Source organism: Zonotrichia albicollis, chromosome 15 (genome assembly GCF_047830755.1).
Source record: "Zonotrichia albicollis isolate bZonAlb1 chromosome 15, bZonAlb1.hap1, whole genome shotgun sequence".
Classification (NCBI taxonomy): Eukaryota; Metazoa; Chordata; class Aves; order Passeriformes; family Passerellidae; genus Zonotrichia; species Zonotrichia albicollis.
The window spans coordinates 15,097,319-15,115,336 of NC_133833.1; the positions used below are offsets into that span (position 1 = coordinate 15,097,319).

Sequence of the window (18,018 nt, forward strand, 5' to 3'; positions counted from 1 at the left end):
ACAGGGGAGGAATGCCAGAGAGGGACACAAACTACAGCCATGGGATGTCACCCAGTTGGGATACAGGCACATCTCTGTGCTGATGGAAACACACCTCTGTCAGGTGTTTTAATGACTGAGCAGCACTGAGGACCTCTGAGATTTTTTGTTCTTTCTCTACCCTTTCTGGATGACTTTTGGGGTTACAAGTTGTGGATTACTCAGCACTTTCTCTTCAGCTTCCTCTGAGCCCTCTGTGTGCCATTTTCCCAAGCTAAGCAGGGCTGTTATTTCTGGACAACGGTCTCCTATCAGTGATGGTGACACAATCAGTGCTGTGGCTCTGCCTGTCTCTGCCATGGTTTCAGAGGGCTGCTCTCTGTGCCCTGACAGGTTGGTTTTTATTTGGGATATTTGTGCAGCAGTGTTCCTATCCCTTTCAATATTAGTTTGTGAATTTGGAGATGGGTGGCTGCTCCATGAATTTCTCTCCTGATGTAGGTTTAATTGTCATAGGTGTAGCACAGGTTGTAGTTGGGATACTACTTCCACAGGATAGATGATCTTTCCATTTTTCTTTGGAAAACATTCTCTCATTCTGCAATTGTAAAGCCATGGTTTCTGTGAGAGAGGCTGTACACACCTGGGGGAGGCTGTGTCCTCACCTCATGAGATTTCTTGCAGAACAGGGCACATCATCTCACCCCACAGGTGATGCTCAGTGAACCTGTAGTTGAGCTGGAGCCTGGTTTTCCAAAAGATGCCCAGCCTGGAAGTTTGGGATGAGTCTATTCCCAACCGCAGGCAATCTGGTAGAGCATCCCTCTATTCAGAAAATGAACCAAGCTTTGAGCTTGCTCTTGGAAGCATGGAAATCTACTGGCAAGGGGCATGCTACAGCAAGCAAACCTATGGCTGATTCATCTGTCTCTCTGCTCCTGCTTTGGGTGCCCCTGGTGAGGCGAGCGGATGGGATTTGATTGGTGCCATCACAAAAAGTGGCTGATGTTTGACAAAGAGCTGTGAGAGCCCAGCTGCCTCTGGCTGCAGCCAGGGCACGTTGCCTCTCTGCTCCCCTGACCCACGGCCCTGCTGGTTTTGGGGTCCCACAAGCAGCCAAGCTGCATGGGGACATCCCAGAGTGACCTGATGTGGTGCTGTGCCTCTGTGTGAGGCTGCCCTGCAGAGCCTCCTGCCAGCTGGAGCCCTCTGGGGTGTCCCCTCCTGGTTGTCACAAGGAGCCACCAGCAGCAGCCTCAGTGTCACTGCAGTCCAAGCCCTGCCACCAGCACTGGCTGCCACAGGTCTGTGGCTGGTGGGAGCACTGTGGGGATGGAAACTCACTGGGTGCTGTGCTGTTGTCTTGCACATCTTTTTATTTGCCTCATTTGTTTGCGTCTTTCAAACATGATTTGATAGCAGTCAGGGATCCTCCTTCACCCTCCTCAAAGGGTGACAAGTGAAGCTTTTAGAGTGTCCAAAGGTGGGACATGAGGATGGAGAAGGGCCCAGAGGGGCCACACAAGGAGCAGCTGAGGGCACTGGGACTGTCCAGCTGGAGCAGAGGACTCTGATGTCAGACCTCCCCAGGGATGCAGCTCCTCTCAAGGGACAGGGCAGAGGCAGATCTGATCTCTGCTCCCTGGGACCAGGAATAGGACCTGAGGGAATGGCTGGAGCTGTGCCAGGGGGATTTAGGTTGGACATTTGGAAAAGATTCTGCCTCCAAAGGGTGTTGGGAGGCTAAACAAGTCCCCAGGGAATGGTCCCAGCCCCAAAGCTGCCAGAGCTCCAGAGCTGCTTGGACAATGCTCTCAGGGATGGGATTGCTGGGATGCTCTGTGTAGGGACAGGAGTTGGACTGGATGATCCTTGTGGGTCCCCTCCAGCCCAGAATATTCCATTATTCAATAGTAACTGCCCAGGGCTGCCACCTTACCCAAGAAGTCCCCACATCTGCCCCTGTGCTGCCCCCCAAAGCACCCCCAGTGCCTCCAGAGCTGGTGACAGGAGTGGGCTTTGGCTCTGGCAGACAAAGCACATCTCCCAGGCTTATCCATCCCTCACTGTGATATCAGCCCCAGAGGGAGTTCCTGTGTCAGGGCACTTTTTGGGTGGCAGAACAGATGAAAAAGCCCTGTGATCAAATGCCGAAATCCCCACCCATCCCCTTGCCTCACACATGGCAGCTGGTGAATTTGTTGTGAAATGCCATCCGCTGTCCTGTTTATTCCAGATGAAAATCTCTTCTCCAGGGACTCTTTCCCCAGGAAAAGTTATTAATTTGTGTAAGTACTTCGGAAGGAAAGGCTCTGAAGCTGGTCTGAAACGAAACCCTTCTCTCTCATCAAGGCTGAGGAGTCCAGCTAAAGCAGCTACAGCACCCCTGCTTTACTTTCCAGGAGAAAAAGAGATCCTTCCTATGGCAGGGAGACAGCTCTGCCAATGTTTCCTTCTCATACCTAGCACTGGCAGTAATTTCAGCTGTGGCAAGATTCATCAAAGTTAATCATCTGACCCTCATCTACATGAGATAATTTTTCAGCGAGCAGGATTTGCCAGTAGCCTCAGCTGGCATCACGCAGACCAACATGAACAAATCACATCCTGTTCCAGGTCTGGCTTTCCAAATCCCAAGCAGGGAAAGAGAGCAGCGGGCGTCAGATCCTGAGGAAGACCTAGATTCAATTCAGCTCTTGGTGTTGGGCCATACGGCTGCCTCAGGTAGCTCTTCAGCGAAAATCTGACAGTCCCCAAAACTTCACGAACACTTCTGGCCCTGAGCGGCTGGCATCTTGCACAACCTTCTGATCTGACAAGTTTGCCAACATCCTGAATGGTGAACATCTCATGGGGTAGGCGGTTCTTGGGAGGCTTCCATGCATCTTCTGTCGTCTCTGAAAACCTGTCTGAAAAAAACCCGGCCTCCTTCTGGCTTTGCCTTCAGCCCGGCACCGAACCTATGGAGGCAGGTTCAATTGGAAAGGTCCCATCTCTGCAGGGGTTGGAGCCAACCTTCTGATTTGATGTGAACAGTATGTACGAATGCCACTGAATGACATGTTTCCATGATAAAGAGTGTGGTGATGAAATTCTCCTGCGTGCCAAGGATGGAAACAAAAAAGTCAGTGGGCAGCTGCAACACATCACAAGAGCTGGAAAACAAAAATCCTTTCTGATTCCCAGAGCAGTTCTTGAGGTGCTTGGAAACCTCAGGTTCCTGCCCCCTGCAAGGGACCTGCACTTCCCCTGAACACATAAAGCACTGTCACTGTATTAAAGCTAAACAAATACTCCACAGAGAATGGGGAGATATTGTTTGAGTGACAAAGGCTGATAAATCATTCTCTGGACGTTTTCCTCTTTGCTTGGCTTCTTCCCGTTGATCCATAGGAAATCGGTGGCACTTTGCATGTGAAAATCCATAACCCAAAAGTCCATGCATTGATGACTTTGAGCAAGCCGTGTTCTCGGGTAAAACACACCACTTGCTTTTGGTTTTCATCAACATTGTTCAGTGGGGAGGAGGGTAAAGAAGGCCCAGGGTGGTTTTTGATGTGGGGGCAACAGAGCTGATCTGTGTCCTCATGTCAGAGCAGCCCCAGGCCCATCCTGGAGAAATGCACACCATGGATGTGACACCCACCCCCGAAGCCACAGCTCAATAGTGCTCAGGCTGCTGGGAGCTGAGGCCAGGGAGATAAACACTTGCCATTGATGCAAATGATCCCTTTGTGGACAGCTGGAACGTGGTGGGCACCTGAGATTCATTGGTTCAGCAGAGACATGCGAAGCTCAGCCTGTCTGCCTCACCTCAGACACCACCCCTGAGCTCCCCTTCCCTTAAAATCCACTTGCTGTGGACTTGGCACTTGGCACATCAGCCTGATTTTTCATATTTTAGGCCTGTTGTGGTGGGCTGACCCTGGCCAGCAGCTCAGCACCCAGAGAGCTGCTCATTTGCTTCCTCCCCACAGCAGGATGGGGAAGAGAATCAGAAGAGCAAAAGTGAGAAAACTCGTGGGTCGAGGTAAAGAAACAAAGCTGTGTGCCTGCTGAGGGAAATAAGGAATTCATTCACTCCTTCCCATCAGCAGGCACATGTCCAGCTGCTTGCTGCAGCTCAGGGCTTCAGCACACATGATGGATACTTGGAGAGACAAACATCATAACCACACACAGCCCCTCATCCTCCTTTCCCTGAGCTTTTATTGCTGCCATCATATGGTCTGGAATATCCCTCTGGGCAGCTGGGATCAGCTGTCCTGGCTCTGGACCTTCCCAGTCTGATGCCTGGGGGTGGGATGGGAAACAGAGAAATCCTCAGCACAATGCAAACACTGCTCAGCACCAACCAGAACACCAGTGTGTTACCAACACTGCTTTAGTCACCAGTCCAAAACACAGCACCATACAGGCAGCTGGGAGGAAGATGAGCTTAATTCCAGCCAGACCCACTACACCCACAAAACTCCAGCCCACAAAGCCTCCCTGGGCCTGGGGCAGCACTATCTGTCTGACATTGCTGAAAACTTCTCAGGGCTCTAAAATGCCTCCTACAGAAATAGGTCCAGCAGGACCATCTTTCCCTGAAAAATCTTCTTTTGATCCAAAGGGAGAGACAGCCTGAGGCTGGAGGGAAGAGCAAAGGGCCTGCAGAGTGCTCCCCTTCAGAGTAGGATAGGTACCAGGAGAACTTTGTTTTGCTTAGATGTCCTGAAGAAGGGCTGAGTCATTTTCCTTCCTTGTGCCTCATTTTCCCAGAGCCCAGGGCAGACCTGGCAGCACTTGTGTCCCAGGGATTGGTGGTGTTGCAGGGAGGCTGATGGGGTCTGTGAAATCACCTGGTGCTGGCTCTGCTGTGTGGATATTTTGTCATCCTTTCCCTGACCTTGTTTATCTTGGAGCTGCCTCTCCCACAAGATGTCACCTCCACCTGGGAACGACCGATTTGGTTCAAGGCTCAGGGAAGTTTCCCTGCAGATCTGTGCCACAAGATGTGATCTGAACCTGCACAGCATATGGCTCAGATCTCCGTATTTCATAGAAAATGGGACTTAGCTTCGTAATCCTGAACTAAACAGCAAGAGAAGCAAGCAGAGCCAGAAGGGAGCATCACTGCCACTCTCCTGCCAGTTTTCTGGGTCGGCACTGCCTTACTCACATCTCTGCACAAGCCTGCAGCAGGCAGCCGCTCTCACCCACCAAAACTCCTTTCCAAGCATCCAGATGGGGACTGAGTCAGGTTTCAGCTGAGCCCCTCCCAGGTGGTGCACCAGGTAGCCCTGGGCAGCACTGCCTTGCGCTGTGCTGGTGACACTGTCACTGAGGTCCCTCCTCAGCCTCAGGGTCCTGAAAGAGCTCTGCAGTGAGTCACCACTGGCACTGCTGATCTTGTGCTGGCAGAGGTGGGTCCTCTGTGTCCATCAGTCCCACTGTGTCCATCCAGCAGTCTGGAATCCAGAACTGGATCATGAACCATAAGGGCTCTCAGTGTGGGGAGCAGGTGTCACTACAGGACATGAAACAACACCATGCACACACACTGCTGCTCTCAAGGTGGAAAAAGGGAAGTTTATTTTCTGACTCCAACATTTATAGATTTCCAAAAGTGACAGTGGATTGGAGAGTGAAAGTCCTATTTCTCTAATGACACTGGACAAACTAACAGTCTATTAAATTTCTCCTCCTCCATAAAAGAATGCAAACCAATAAGTTATTTACAGAAAATGTGTGAGAAAGTCCATTACAAGAATGTAAACATCAGAAGGCTTAGAAAATCTTAAAAAATCAGGGTGACAAGCAGGCATGTGCCCAGGCAGGCAGGAAGGGCTATGCTGTCCTGTCCTCTGGCTGGCTGTGCCTCTTCTTGAGCCTCAGCCTGTCTGAGTTTGACCCATGTTTTTGTATTCTTCTTTATCCATTCCCAACCCATGTTTTCATATTCTTTTTTATCCATTCCTGACTGTGTTTTCATATTCTTTATCCATTCCTTGGCTGTAGTTTTGCAGTTTGTTCTTTTCCTTGCCGAGTTTCAGCGCAGTGAGTAGTTCAGGAATCAGCTGGCTTGGTTGTTTGCTGTGTTTCCATGCCTTCCTCTGTACCTGGATGCTTAAGATCATTTCAGTGAGGCGGTGTCAGCAGCCCTCCTCTGTGTCCCCCTTAACCCCTGGATGTCCCTCCTGGCTCTCCAAGGCCACGGGAGATGTCTCCAAGCCCTCTGCCGTTCCCTTGCCACTCTCCTGCCACTCAGAGCTGTGAACTCTCACAGCTGCTCTCACCCAAGGTGCCTCCCACTTCCAGTTTGCAAGGATCCTACATCAAATCCATGCAGCCTGGAGCTAACAGATGTTTTGCCATCCCATCAGCTCACTAAGAAATCGAGATGCTGATTTTTCCCCGTTGCTTGTACCGCCGGTACCAAAGGTTCTCTGGGATAAAAGCCGACTTTGCTGAACACCTGCTCAGCCCTTTGCTGCCCTCTGAGCCCTTCTGCAAAGGTCTAGTCATGCCATTTTCCTGCAGATGCTCTCTTAGGATGCAGAGTTGAAAATCAGTAACCTCAACAATCCTAGCTATCACGAATTTGTCTGATTACAGGACTCCTGAGTCTTTCTCCAGGTCTCTTGGAGATGTTTCCCACTAAAAATGGGCTACCTGGCCACGCTTCCCCACAGTTTACTGAAGAGCTAGAGTTCCTCTTTATACCTTACCTCAGCCAGCTGGAAAGAACAGTCACGCTCACAAAGAGCCTCTGTTATTTTCCCAGAGGGGAGCCTGAGTGCTGTGGCAAGACCAATCCATGCTGATTATCCCTCACTGGCCATACAAGAGAAAGTGAAGCACAGAGAGAATCTTTCAAGGCTGCACAAAGGAAGGGCCAGGCTGAGTGCATCTCCAGGGCTGAAAAACCTTCCTCTTTCTCTACAGCAGTGTGGAGCAGACCTTGCCTTTGTGACCCACCTGCATCAGGTATCCAGGCAGGGCCAGTCCTTCCCAGGCTGTCCCAGCCACATCCTCACTGCATGGGAAGAAAGGATTTCTAGCCCACCATTCCTCCATTACCAGGACAGAAAAGATGGGTGTAAGAGGGAAAAGAGCCACCAGCCTCTTTTCTGTGCCCACTGGAGCATGGCTGCTCCACACCTGTGCCGGGTCCTGCACGTGTGTTAAGGGCAGGATGCACTTTTTGAGGATCCTGCAGAAAATGCATCCTGCTAGCTCCCTCCTCTGTAGGCAGCCCAGCTCTGCAGAGCTGTGAGTCACGGCAGGCAGCAGGATTTTATTCCTGTCATTGCCACACCAGCTCAGACACAGGCACAGGGGAGCTGTGGGCTGAGTCAGGAGGTGCCATTTCTGCACGGTCGCTCTCCAGGCAGGAGCTGGACTTTTCTCACAATGTTTTTTTACAGCATCTCAGCAAATCAAACTCTGAGCACAGAGGGTCAGGACGTGCTGCATATCAATGAGGGGGATGTACAGCAGCCACTGCATTCTCTTATCTCCTGCTATCCCCTATGGAAAGCTGGACCTCAGCGCTGACATGTTTTGCTGAAGAGGTCTCCAGAAAGACACACAAGTCAGCAGGGAGCAGGAGGAGTCCTTGAACTGTCAGCAGAGGAGGAGGGCAGCACAGAGGGGCTGTTGGATTTGGAAAGCTGTGCATGACCCACTGGCCTTTGATAAGACACAACCAGAGCTCCCAGGGAAGCTGGGAGGAGTAAATATCCACCACCCTCCAGCAGAAAACAGCATGGCAAAACAGGGATCCCTCCCTAGTGCTACCCAACAGCTGGGGAGTCTTGTTCTGCTGCCCTGACCATGTGGATCTCCCTTCTGAGTTTATAAAATTAAGTTTGCTGTCTGAGTGATAGCACTAAGCTGCTGTCTTTTTTGTGCAAGTGATCTGATGTCCTTGGTAAGGAAGGAGATGTTTCCTCAGAGACCAGTTTGTCCCAGCAGAAGAAACTGGACTGCTCAGTCTGGCTGTAAACAGCTCAGACTCCAAGCTGTGATTCAGGTGAGGAGCTCTCACGCCTGGGATGTGAGAAACCAGCTGGGATAACTCATGGCTTTGTGGAGCGTGGGGCAGACCAGTCCCCCTGTGCCCCATGCCATGTCTGTCCCTGACCCAGCTGCTTGGCCATTCTTCACTCCAGGGAAGGGGAAAAGAGCATCTGCTGAGCAAATCCAGGATCTTACATCACCCTAAAATGTTTCACCCATGCCCTTTGTCAATCTGGTGTGAGCTGAGGACCAGCCCATTTTTGGGCCCAGTGTGAGAGATTCTCTCACACTTTCAAGCTGAGAATGTGCCTAAATCAGGGTAAATCAGTTACCCTGTGATCTACGTATGTAATTTCTACATTTTGCACAAACAAGATCTCTGAAGGGGCTGAAATCCAATAAAGGACCAAGGCAAGGAGACAATAAAGGAAAAGGATGCACCCAGAAGGGAAACCAATGGCTTCTCCATCCACATCCATTAAAGACACAAGGAAAGGCTGATGGGGAGTGACCTCTGAAGATTTCTGGTCCAATCTGCTCAGAGCTGGCCAGTGCTATGCCAGCTCAGCTGTGGTTTGTCCTAACTTTGTCCTGCTTCTTGAGATCCCCACTCCTCTGGTGACCTGTCCAGGGAAGAAACACCCATAGAGATAAAACATGTTTCAACCAGAATTGCTCAAGCTTGTGGCCATGGCTCTTTTTTTAACTTACCACTGACTAATCAGCCTCTCACCTCTCCAGGACCACATCACACAAGGAAGGGAAGGAAGGTGTTGCTAAAGGTGTCACTCTGAGTGTGTCCCCATCAGAGAAGGGATTTAATGAGGCCTTTAGGAAGCTCTCAGAAAAAAGGCTGCACTGCCAGCCCCACCACTCAGGCAGCTGGGAGCTTTGTCCTGACTGCAGACACTGCTCAAATACTGAGTGGGAGAGGCTCCAACAGGCAGAGTGAGCAGATTGTTCCTGGCAGGCCCTGACTGCATGGCAGTGCCACTTGAGCCCTGTCCAGGCTGCCTCTGTATGGGAAGAAATTGTCCAAACCAAGTGCAGCTACTAAGCAAGATCTCCAAGTTACCTGCAGCTGGAAGAGTTTTGATGCTGCTGGGACTGAAGTCAGGAGGTTTTGCATTGGTGGATAGAGCTAATTGTTTTTTTTTTAATTAAAAAATGAAGATATGTCACTTCCTGGGGCTGGAGTTGGCAGAAGTCCTGCCTTTAGGACATGGAGGAGGCCCCCACACTCTGGGCCAGGTGTGCACGTACAGAACAAAGAAGTGACTCCAGACATGTGCCCTCTGCTTATGGCACAGCACATCAACATTCCCTATCCTGCTGGGCCTCCTTGCCCATGGCAAGAGCTGGCCAGAAGCTGCTTTGTGCAGGATGTTTGAAGCCATGTGCAGGAACAAGATCATCTCTGTCCAGAGGCACTGGGTTGAAAGCATCTGAGTAATCAGAGAATGATGGAATCACAGAATGGTTTGTGTTGGAAGGGACCTTAAAGATCATCCATTTCACCCTGCCATGGGCAGGGGCACCTTCCACTATCCCAGATTGCTCCAAGATCTGCCCAGCCTGGCCTTGGACATTTCTAGCGATGGGGCAGCCACAGCTTCTCTGGGCAACCTCTGCCAGGACCTCACCACTCTCACAGGGAAGAACTTGTTCCCAATATTTAATTTAAACCTACTCTCAGTTTGAGGCCATTCCTCTTTGTCCGAACAATAATGGTCACAAGGAGTTCAGTAGTTTCTTCAAATCAGCTTTCCTGAATTGAAAAATGGTTAGAATGGTTGTCTGTGAACCCACCCAAGTTCTCCCTGGAAATTACAAACCCCCTGATTTTTGTTTGCTAACACATTGTCTATTTTTACTGAAACCTTCTCCAAAACTGTTCAAAATTTGTCATCGACCAAAAGCATTCTGTTTAAATACAGCTTCTGAAAAAAGTGAATGCTCATAATTCTGCAGAATATGGCAAATGTCAAATTGAATTAATGCCAACTCCACTTATTTATTAAAAAGGGACAATCTTTCCATTTAAGTCAGTTCCTATCAAATATTTTGACCAGCTTCCCCAACTGTGGCCTTAATTGTAATCCTCTTCTCCCGCTGGAGCCCATCAAATGAACAGAGGTGAGGACAGGGAACAGAAATTTCTTGGGAGTGAAATCAAGGGCAGACGAGGAATTCCCTACCCCCATGACAGAAACCCACCCATTGCCAAGGAAAGCTCATTGCTCAGACTTCAAACACTACAGCTTGTGCTTAATTTGGATACCACGGTTCTCCTGCTAGGATGAAAAAGTGCCAGTCTTACTCCAGGCAGAAGAAATTGGGGGCTTAGCAGAGCTGCCAGCCCCATCTCTGCCCAGGAGCAGTGCCATGGTCCAGAGCAGTGATGGCAGCTGGCTCAGATGGACGATGGTGAGTTGGATATGGGGGGAAGGAAGCCTTTTTTACTCACTGGGGAGCCAGCCTGGCTTTCTTTCACCTTAAACAGAATTTATCACTCCAGAGCACCGCTCAGTGCCATTAACTGTTGGAACTCAGTGCATCCCTCTGGGTATCCAGAGTTGCTGAGGACCCCATTGGGGGGTGCTCAGAGACCCTGGCATGCAGCCCAGAACACCTGGGGATTTGATTTTGACCCCTGGAGCGAGTTACCAGCTTTGAATGAGGACGTGAAAGTCACACAGGTTTGAAAAAATGATCACAGGGTGAAAATGTAGATTTTAGGATTTTTGGTATGGGGGTTATGGGGACAAGATGGAGGAACTTGGGCGTGTCCAGCCTTTCTCCTTCTTCTTGTTCTCCATTTTCCGCAGTGATGGTGGCACTTTGGGATTGGTCTAGAGTAGAAGTGCACTGTCTAACATAGGTGATGGGTATTGGGAATTAAGTGTAAATATGTTATACGTAGTTTGTAGTATAAAAGGACAACACTGCCTTGGGGGCGGTCAGAGTGCCTGTGGCTGCCCTGCTGAGCAGATCTCGGCTGGGCAGAAAGAAAATTTTATAGATAAGAATTAATAAATAACTTCAAGACCAAAAAGGGAAGAGTCCAGACTCGTTCCGCAGCTGCAGGGGCCGATGCAGAGACACCCTGCACATCTCAGGGCAGCAATTATCAACAGCAACCCAAAAGTTAACCTGTGAGGTGTCTGCAGTGGAGGATGGGATAACGAGAGGTGAGGGCTGCAGGTGGGATATTCAGGTTGGCTGTTAGAAAAAGCACCTTCTCCTGTGGGTGGTGCAGGCCTGGGTTGGTCACAGAGGTGTGGGATTCTCCAGACTTGGCCAAACAAAGCCACATCTGAGTGCCAACAGTGCTGCTCCCAGCAGCAGGATGGACCAGAGGCCTCCAAGAGATGGACTCTCTGTCCATGTTTAATTTCATGTCCCAGTCTGTCAGACTGTGCCCTTATCTGTTCCACCGAGCTCAGGTGCAGCACCCTCTGCTCAGAGCTCCTGTGGGCAGGCAGACCTTGCTAAAACACTGAACCATTTCTGTGCAATGATTTTTTGGGGGGAGGTGAGCACATACAGGCACAGGCAGCTTAAATCTTGGAATCATTTCCAGCCTGCAGGCTCTGTCCTCATAAAGCTTTGCAGAAATACCTTTCTTGCCAGGTCAGCTGATGTTGACACAGCTGGATGGGCTGTTGATGAACCTTCCTGACCTCAGGGCTAAGGAGTGAAGGTGGACCCCTCTTGGACCTCATTCCAGACCCTTCTGAGGCCTCAGCCCCTCTCAAAACTCATCCTGACCCCTCTGGGACCTCAGCCCCCAGACTGGCTGTTTGATTGTGCTCTACCTCCAAACAAGGACAAATGAGGCAGAATTCAGAGAACAGCAACAGGAATGATTATGGGGGTGGAGGTAATGGCTGAGGAGGAAAGATTTTGAAATTTAAAGATGGATAGCCAGGCTACAAGCCTACATACAGAGACATTATCATCAGTCATTAAGCAACACAACACTTCAGAGCCAGGGCAGGCTCATGATTCAAGACAGCCCAGTCTCCAAAGTGCTGCAGCCCAGAGGAGCAGCACAAGGCCAAGCAGAGGGAGCCTGCTCAGGCTTGTGAGCATGAGCATTTATTTTTATTTTTTCTCTCAATGCAACATCTCACAATATGAAGTGAAATTCTGTTTGGCACTAGGCAGTACCACAGGGGCAACAGGGAAAGAGAACTTCCTAGCATCATTGATGATCTTGGAGGTATTTTCCAACCTTGGTGGCTCTGTGGTTCTGTAATTCTATGATTCTATGACTCTATGATTCTGTGACTCTGATTCCATGATTCTATGATTATGATTCTATGACTCTAATTCTATGATTATAATTATATGATTCTATGACTATGAATCTATGATTCTGTGACTATGATTCTATGATTATAATTCTATGATTCTGTGACTATGAATCTATGATTCTAAGATTTTATGACTATGATTCTGTGATTCTATGGTTCTATGATTCCACGTTCGGATGGAATATGAAGAAGTTGGAATTTTCTTGGCACGGCACTGATAAACCAGAGGAGTGCCAGAGCCCCACTGCTCAGGGTACTGAAGTCAGACTGGACAAAGCACTGGGCAGTAGCCAGTGGTGAGGAATGGCCAGTGGCCAGAGATGGACTGAGCAATCAGAGAAGGCTTTCCCGGCACAGATTTGCAGGAGAGGGGCCTGCTTTGCCTCTGGTGTAAGCGCAGCCTGCCTCAGAGATCTGGCCAAGCCCTCCTCACACCCTCACCCAGGGCAGAGCTGGGTCTGATCACAAAGTGCTCCCACAAAGTTTGCAAACCACAAATGCCACATGGAGAGACAGGGAGGCAGCGAGGGAGGGGAGAGAGGGCAGCAATTAATGTGCAGCTGGTGCAGGCCTGGGAGAGAGGAGCTGATGGCCAGCGGAGCTGAGGCTGAGGCAGCCACAGTGAAGGCTGAACGCATGGCTGAGTGCAGGGCCCAGCAAATCACAGCAGATGCAATAAGCTGTGGCCAGTGGAACCAGCAGCCAGCAGTGACAGCAGAGCCCACGGGCTGGGACACGTGGTTGGCACAGGGAGAGGAGGAGGCCGGAGAGAAGCGCAGATGAGCTCTACCAGGGGAATGTGAGGCCTGCTGCTCCAGAGCCAGAGCAATGGCAGCGAGCTCCTGCCACACATGGCACTGACAGCAGGAGCTCCCCTGTCCCTCCAGGAGCCAGCCTGAGGCAGGCTCTGCTTCCAGGCCCTGCACAGGATCCTCCATTCCCTCCTGCCTTCCCCCAGCAGAGCTGCCCTCAGTCACACACTGCTGCAGGGAACTCAGGGCTCTGCTCTCCAAAGCCATCCTGTGTGACCGTGTTCACAGGGGTCTGAGGGTGAGGGAAGAGACGAGGCTCTGACTCCATATTTCAGAAGGCTTGATTCATTATTTTATTATATATATTATATTAAAACTATCCTAAAAGAATAGAAAAAAAGGATTTCCTCAGAAGGCTAGCTAAGAATAGAAAAGGAATGAAATTATAACAAAAGCTTGTATCTCAGACAGAGAGTTCGATCCAGCTGACTGTGATTGGCCATTAATTAGAAACAACCACATGAGACCAATCACAGATGCACCTGCTGCATTCCACAGCAGCAGGTAATCATTGTTTCCATTTTGTTCCTGAGGCCTTTCAGCTTCTCAGGAGGAAAAATCCTAAGGAAAGGATTTTTCATAAAATGTATCTATGACAATCCTGCAGCCAAAACTCCTCTGTCTTCTGGCATCCAAGTGCTTCCCATCACAAGGGAGGGAATCATCCTTTCCTCACCCTCATGGTTTGTGGGCTTGCTCACCTGGGGCAAGGCTGCACCAGCTTGTGGCTCGCAGGCTGGGTTTGCATGGTGGCACTTGTGTGAAGATCTGAGAAGGGAAGGAAAGGTCCTCACCACTGAGGCCACCTGAGCAGGGAAGGAAAGGTCATCACTGCTGAGGCAAATGCCCCTTGCCCTGTTGGGACATCCAGCTGTGGGTTAGCACAGCCACTGCCACCATGAACCTGGTGACAATATCCTATTGAGAGGAGAGATGGTTTTGCAGCCAAGGACGCAGACTGGGAGCTCTTGCATCAGTGACATCCACAATGTGTCTGTGTAGGACATGTGAGCACACTAGAAATGGAGAGTAAGTGTCTGATGTTCATATCAAACATCTGGGAGAGCAGATCTGTGTGCCTGCTCAGGAACATTTGCAGTTTGAACAGCTCACCTCTACCTTCATGTACAGGGCTGCAAAGGCCCTGAGTCTTTGGTTTCCTCACACCAAACTAAGCACAGCAAAACAGAAGTTGAGCATCTCTGCACTAACAAAATCTCCAGAAGCAGTAAACCTGCCTTGAACAACTCAGGCCCTTTAAAGAAGGAAAAAAGAGCCATAAATCCACCTGAAAACTCTCTTTTGACTCCCGGCATCTCCTCCATTTTTTTGTGGCCTCCCTCGTGAAAGATGATAAAAGAAACTTTTGCAAATGATAGGGTGCCGTATCTTTCGAGATCCTTCTTGTTGCTCCCAATGCACAGCCCAATTTAGAGGAGTGCTGCTCCATCTCCCCAGCTCCTCACAGTTCACCTGTAGAGCAAGGCAGGCTCTGCAGTGCTGTAACAACCCATTAGACACCCAGTCAATCACACCAGTGATCACTGTAATGGTGCTGTGCACACCAGAGGATGCCTCCCCACCAGAGCTGGGCACAGTACTGCACCCACCAGTCCTCCCAATAACTACCAGGGGATCAAAGGATATTCAAGGGGGGAAAATAAAATTCTCATCCCAATCTCCTCTCTCCAGGCGTCTCTTCCTGCTGGTACAGATGCAGCATCCTGAGGATGCCATGGCTCTGTCATCCACCTGGGACTCGGCTCTCAGGGCTGTATAAAAGCTCTCCTCTCATCAGCTCACCAGCACCCAGTCCCCAGGAAGCCAAAATCAGACTGCAGAGTGTGCTGGAAGCAGGAATCTCTGTCCCTGCCCCTGCCCTTAGCCTTCTTAATCCCTGTGATGGCTGATGCTGAGCTCTAGTCCAGGAGCCTGGCTATACAGGGCAAACTGCTCTTCAGGGCTGACCTGCTGCTCTCCCCTCTTCCATTTTGTTGTTCCCCATCCTCAGTGTGTGATGGAAACAGGGAGCAGCTCCAGAGTTATCTTTTGGTTCCATAGAAGATACACTCTGTGGCCAATCCCTCCCAGTCTGGATGAGGACAACTTTGGAAACTGCACCAGGAGATGTTTTTATTTCCTCTCCAGCCTGAAGCCCTTGGAAAGTGTCGCCCACAGGCTTAAGCTCTTCTCAGCAAGACACAAACTAACTAAAATATATCAAAGCAAAATTCTCATCTACGCCCCCAAACCTTCCAAATATCCAAAACCCTGCATTGAAACCAGCCTAGGCAGCAATCTCTTGATGCCCCAAAACAGAACACTTTTCTCGAAGAGAAACCTTGGGTCTCTTCAAATTGCTGGACATTGTGCTGGACTATGCCACTCAGAATGATCTAATTGCTTCTTCTGGCCTCAAAATTAATTTATCAAAACCCCACCAACTCTGTACTGGGCCAGCAAAGCCTCTGCTGTAGATTTGGCAGCAAGATGTCCAGACCTACAGTAGCCATTGACACCACCATGATGAATCTGCTGAAGAAAGCCTGGGGAAAGGAGGGGTACATATATAACAAGGAATATGGTACCCATATAAATATGTGCAGACTTCAGTAAGCAATAAATCAGTTGAGAACCCCTTAGTGTTTAGAGAAAACCAAGCTATGTTCAAGTCAATCAATCTGTTGCTGAAAATATTATTAATGCCTGGCACATGGATTTATGATGAAGGCTAGATGGATGCAAAAGAAACGTTTGTTAGTGGGAATTTTTGATGACTGTGCTAAAATATCATTCATTTGTGAAAAGAAATCTAAATACTATCATCATGGTTGTTTATCAAGGAACAGAGTTATCTTCGTCTCCTAGTTTCCACCTTAAAATTCAGGATACCTGCATGATTCTCTTGTCTCTCTTTTTGTCTGAAATGCACACAAGTTAAAAATGTAAACCTGTAAACAGCATTGTGGCAGGAGCTGCACCATCATCACATCATTCCCAACACAACTGGAGATGCTGGGCCTTGGGTGGTGCTCAGAACCTGATGGCACAAAGTCACTGTGCAGGATGTCACCTCAGTGATGTCTCCTAGCGTCTCTGTGCAGGGATGGATACATGAGGAGGGGAAAAATCCCTTCTGTAGACTGGTTAAGCACAGGAATGGTTGTGAAGCTGGTTATGAAGCCTCATGAATGGTTATGAAGCTCAAAGGAATTATAACAGAGCATCTGGAGAAGGTCAGCAGGGAGAACAGCTTGTACCAGTGTGAGCATCTTGGGCACTGCTCACTGTTTGTGGATGGGTGCTGAACAAACAGCATCCAGAAGTGGTCTAAGTGCCAACTCCTCCTCATCCCAGCTCTGCTGGCCGTGTCTCCACTCTGCCCTCACCAGTTTCTGCTTTTCCCAAGAAGATGCCTGAGCTGCTGTTAGACCCTGGTGTGGTCACTCCTCCTCAGCCAGCTGGGAGGTGCCTGGTGTGGAAGAGTCAAGCTTTGACACTGTGGGATCTCTGCCAGACATGCATAGGAGACTCAAATCCCATGGGACACTGGCTCCAGCCTTCCCAGCACCTCCATGGACACCTCTCAATACAGGCTTGGATGGGACCAGCATGAGATAAGTGACTGTCCCCACGGCAGGAGGAGCCCATGGGTGGGAGAACCCTTCACCACACCGAGCAGAGCAGCTCTGGGAGCTCCAGCTCCAGCCTCAAGCTGAGCTCTGCCCCTGCAGTCCCAGCCCCAGGCTGCCTGGGCCAGCTCTCCCAGCTCCCTCTCCTCCCTTTACTGCTGTTTTTGTTTTCTTTCCACAGCTCGTTTTCTCGGTCATCCATGTCTCTGTGCACCATAGATCACCCCTGTGTGTCCAGAGGAAAGAAAGATCCCCTCCAAGCCAGCAGCCCTGTAACGGATGGACCTTCCCCATTCGCAGCGAGCTGACAGCTTGTGAGAACAACAGCTTGAATTACTGAAAGAACTTTTCCCACTGAGTTAATCTGCAATGGATGTAGGTGACCTTCTAAAGGCATCTATTAATCAAAAAACCAGTGCCCATTCACTGTGCTAAGCTGAGCCCTTTGGGGGAGGGGGAGATACTAATTTCCCTCTGAGATAAATCATAATTTGACAATAATCATCTGCCCTAATCATTCCGATTCTTTCCTTTAATTATTTGTACACACGGCTCTTCCTGCCTGAGAAACACAAAGGACAACATTAAACGTGGAAATGCTGAAGGCTCCAGCCACAGCCTCCAATCCCAGTGTGGAGCAGGGCACCCAAAAGAGCTGAGCTGACAGGGTGCAGCCTCCTTCGAGGTGCAGGGAGCAGCTTTTCCCACTGCTCCCAGCCCAGCATCACAGCATCAAGGAGAGGGCTGCTGGAGGGGACAGCAGGGAGCAGAGGGGCTCTAGAGCTGTCCCAGGGTGGCACTCAGTGCTGCACCCACTGGAAGAGGCTGACCCCACACAACAGCCATGCACTCGTCCCCGGGGAGGGCTGTGATAGCAGGGAGGCTGTGGAGAGCACAGGGTTAATGTCACATCGGTGCCCCTGGATGCTGGGAGGAAGGGCTGTGGGCTGGGGAGCCAGCAGACCGTGGGAGGGAGGAAGGAGAGAGGAAGGAAGGGAGGGAGGGAGGGGTGCTTTGGGTGGCCTTGTGCAGGGCTGATGCACTGCCTGCCTGGGGCTGGGTGGGCTCTGTGCCCGGGTGTGACCCTCACCCAGACCGGGTGGTGGCTCTGGCAGGCACAGCAGCCCCTCAGAGCCCAGGGAAGCTCTCAGGTAACGAGTGCAGTGCCTGGGGGCCCAGTGTGGGCCAGGGCTCCACATCCTGGCATCCCCTGCCGGGTCCAGGACTGCCTCCAGCAGCTGGTGCTCTTACCCAGCCACCTTGGAGCCA

General features: G+C 50.3%; 1 long non-coding RNA gene across 1 annotated transcript in view; it reads left to right on the forward strand.

Moving 5' to 3' along the window:
* Positions 1-17,714, forward strand: part of LOC113459968 (uncharacterized) — an 88,728-nt gene extending 71,014 nt beyond the window's left edge. The window contains exon 6 of the long non-coding RNA XR_003381571.2: positions 16,931-17,714. This is a non-coding gene — a long non-coding RNA (uncharacterized LOC113459968). The remainder of the gene's footprint in view (positions 1-16,930) is intronic.
* Positions 17,715-18,018: the final 304 nt, after the last annotated feature.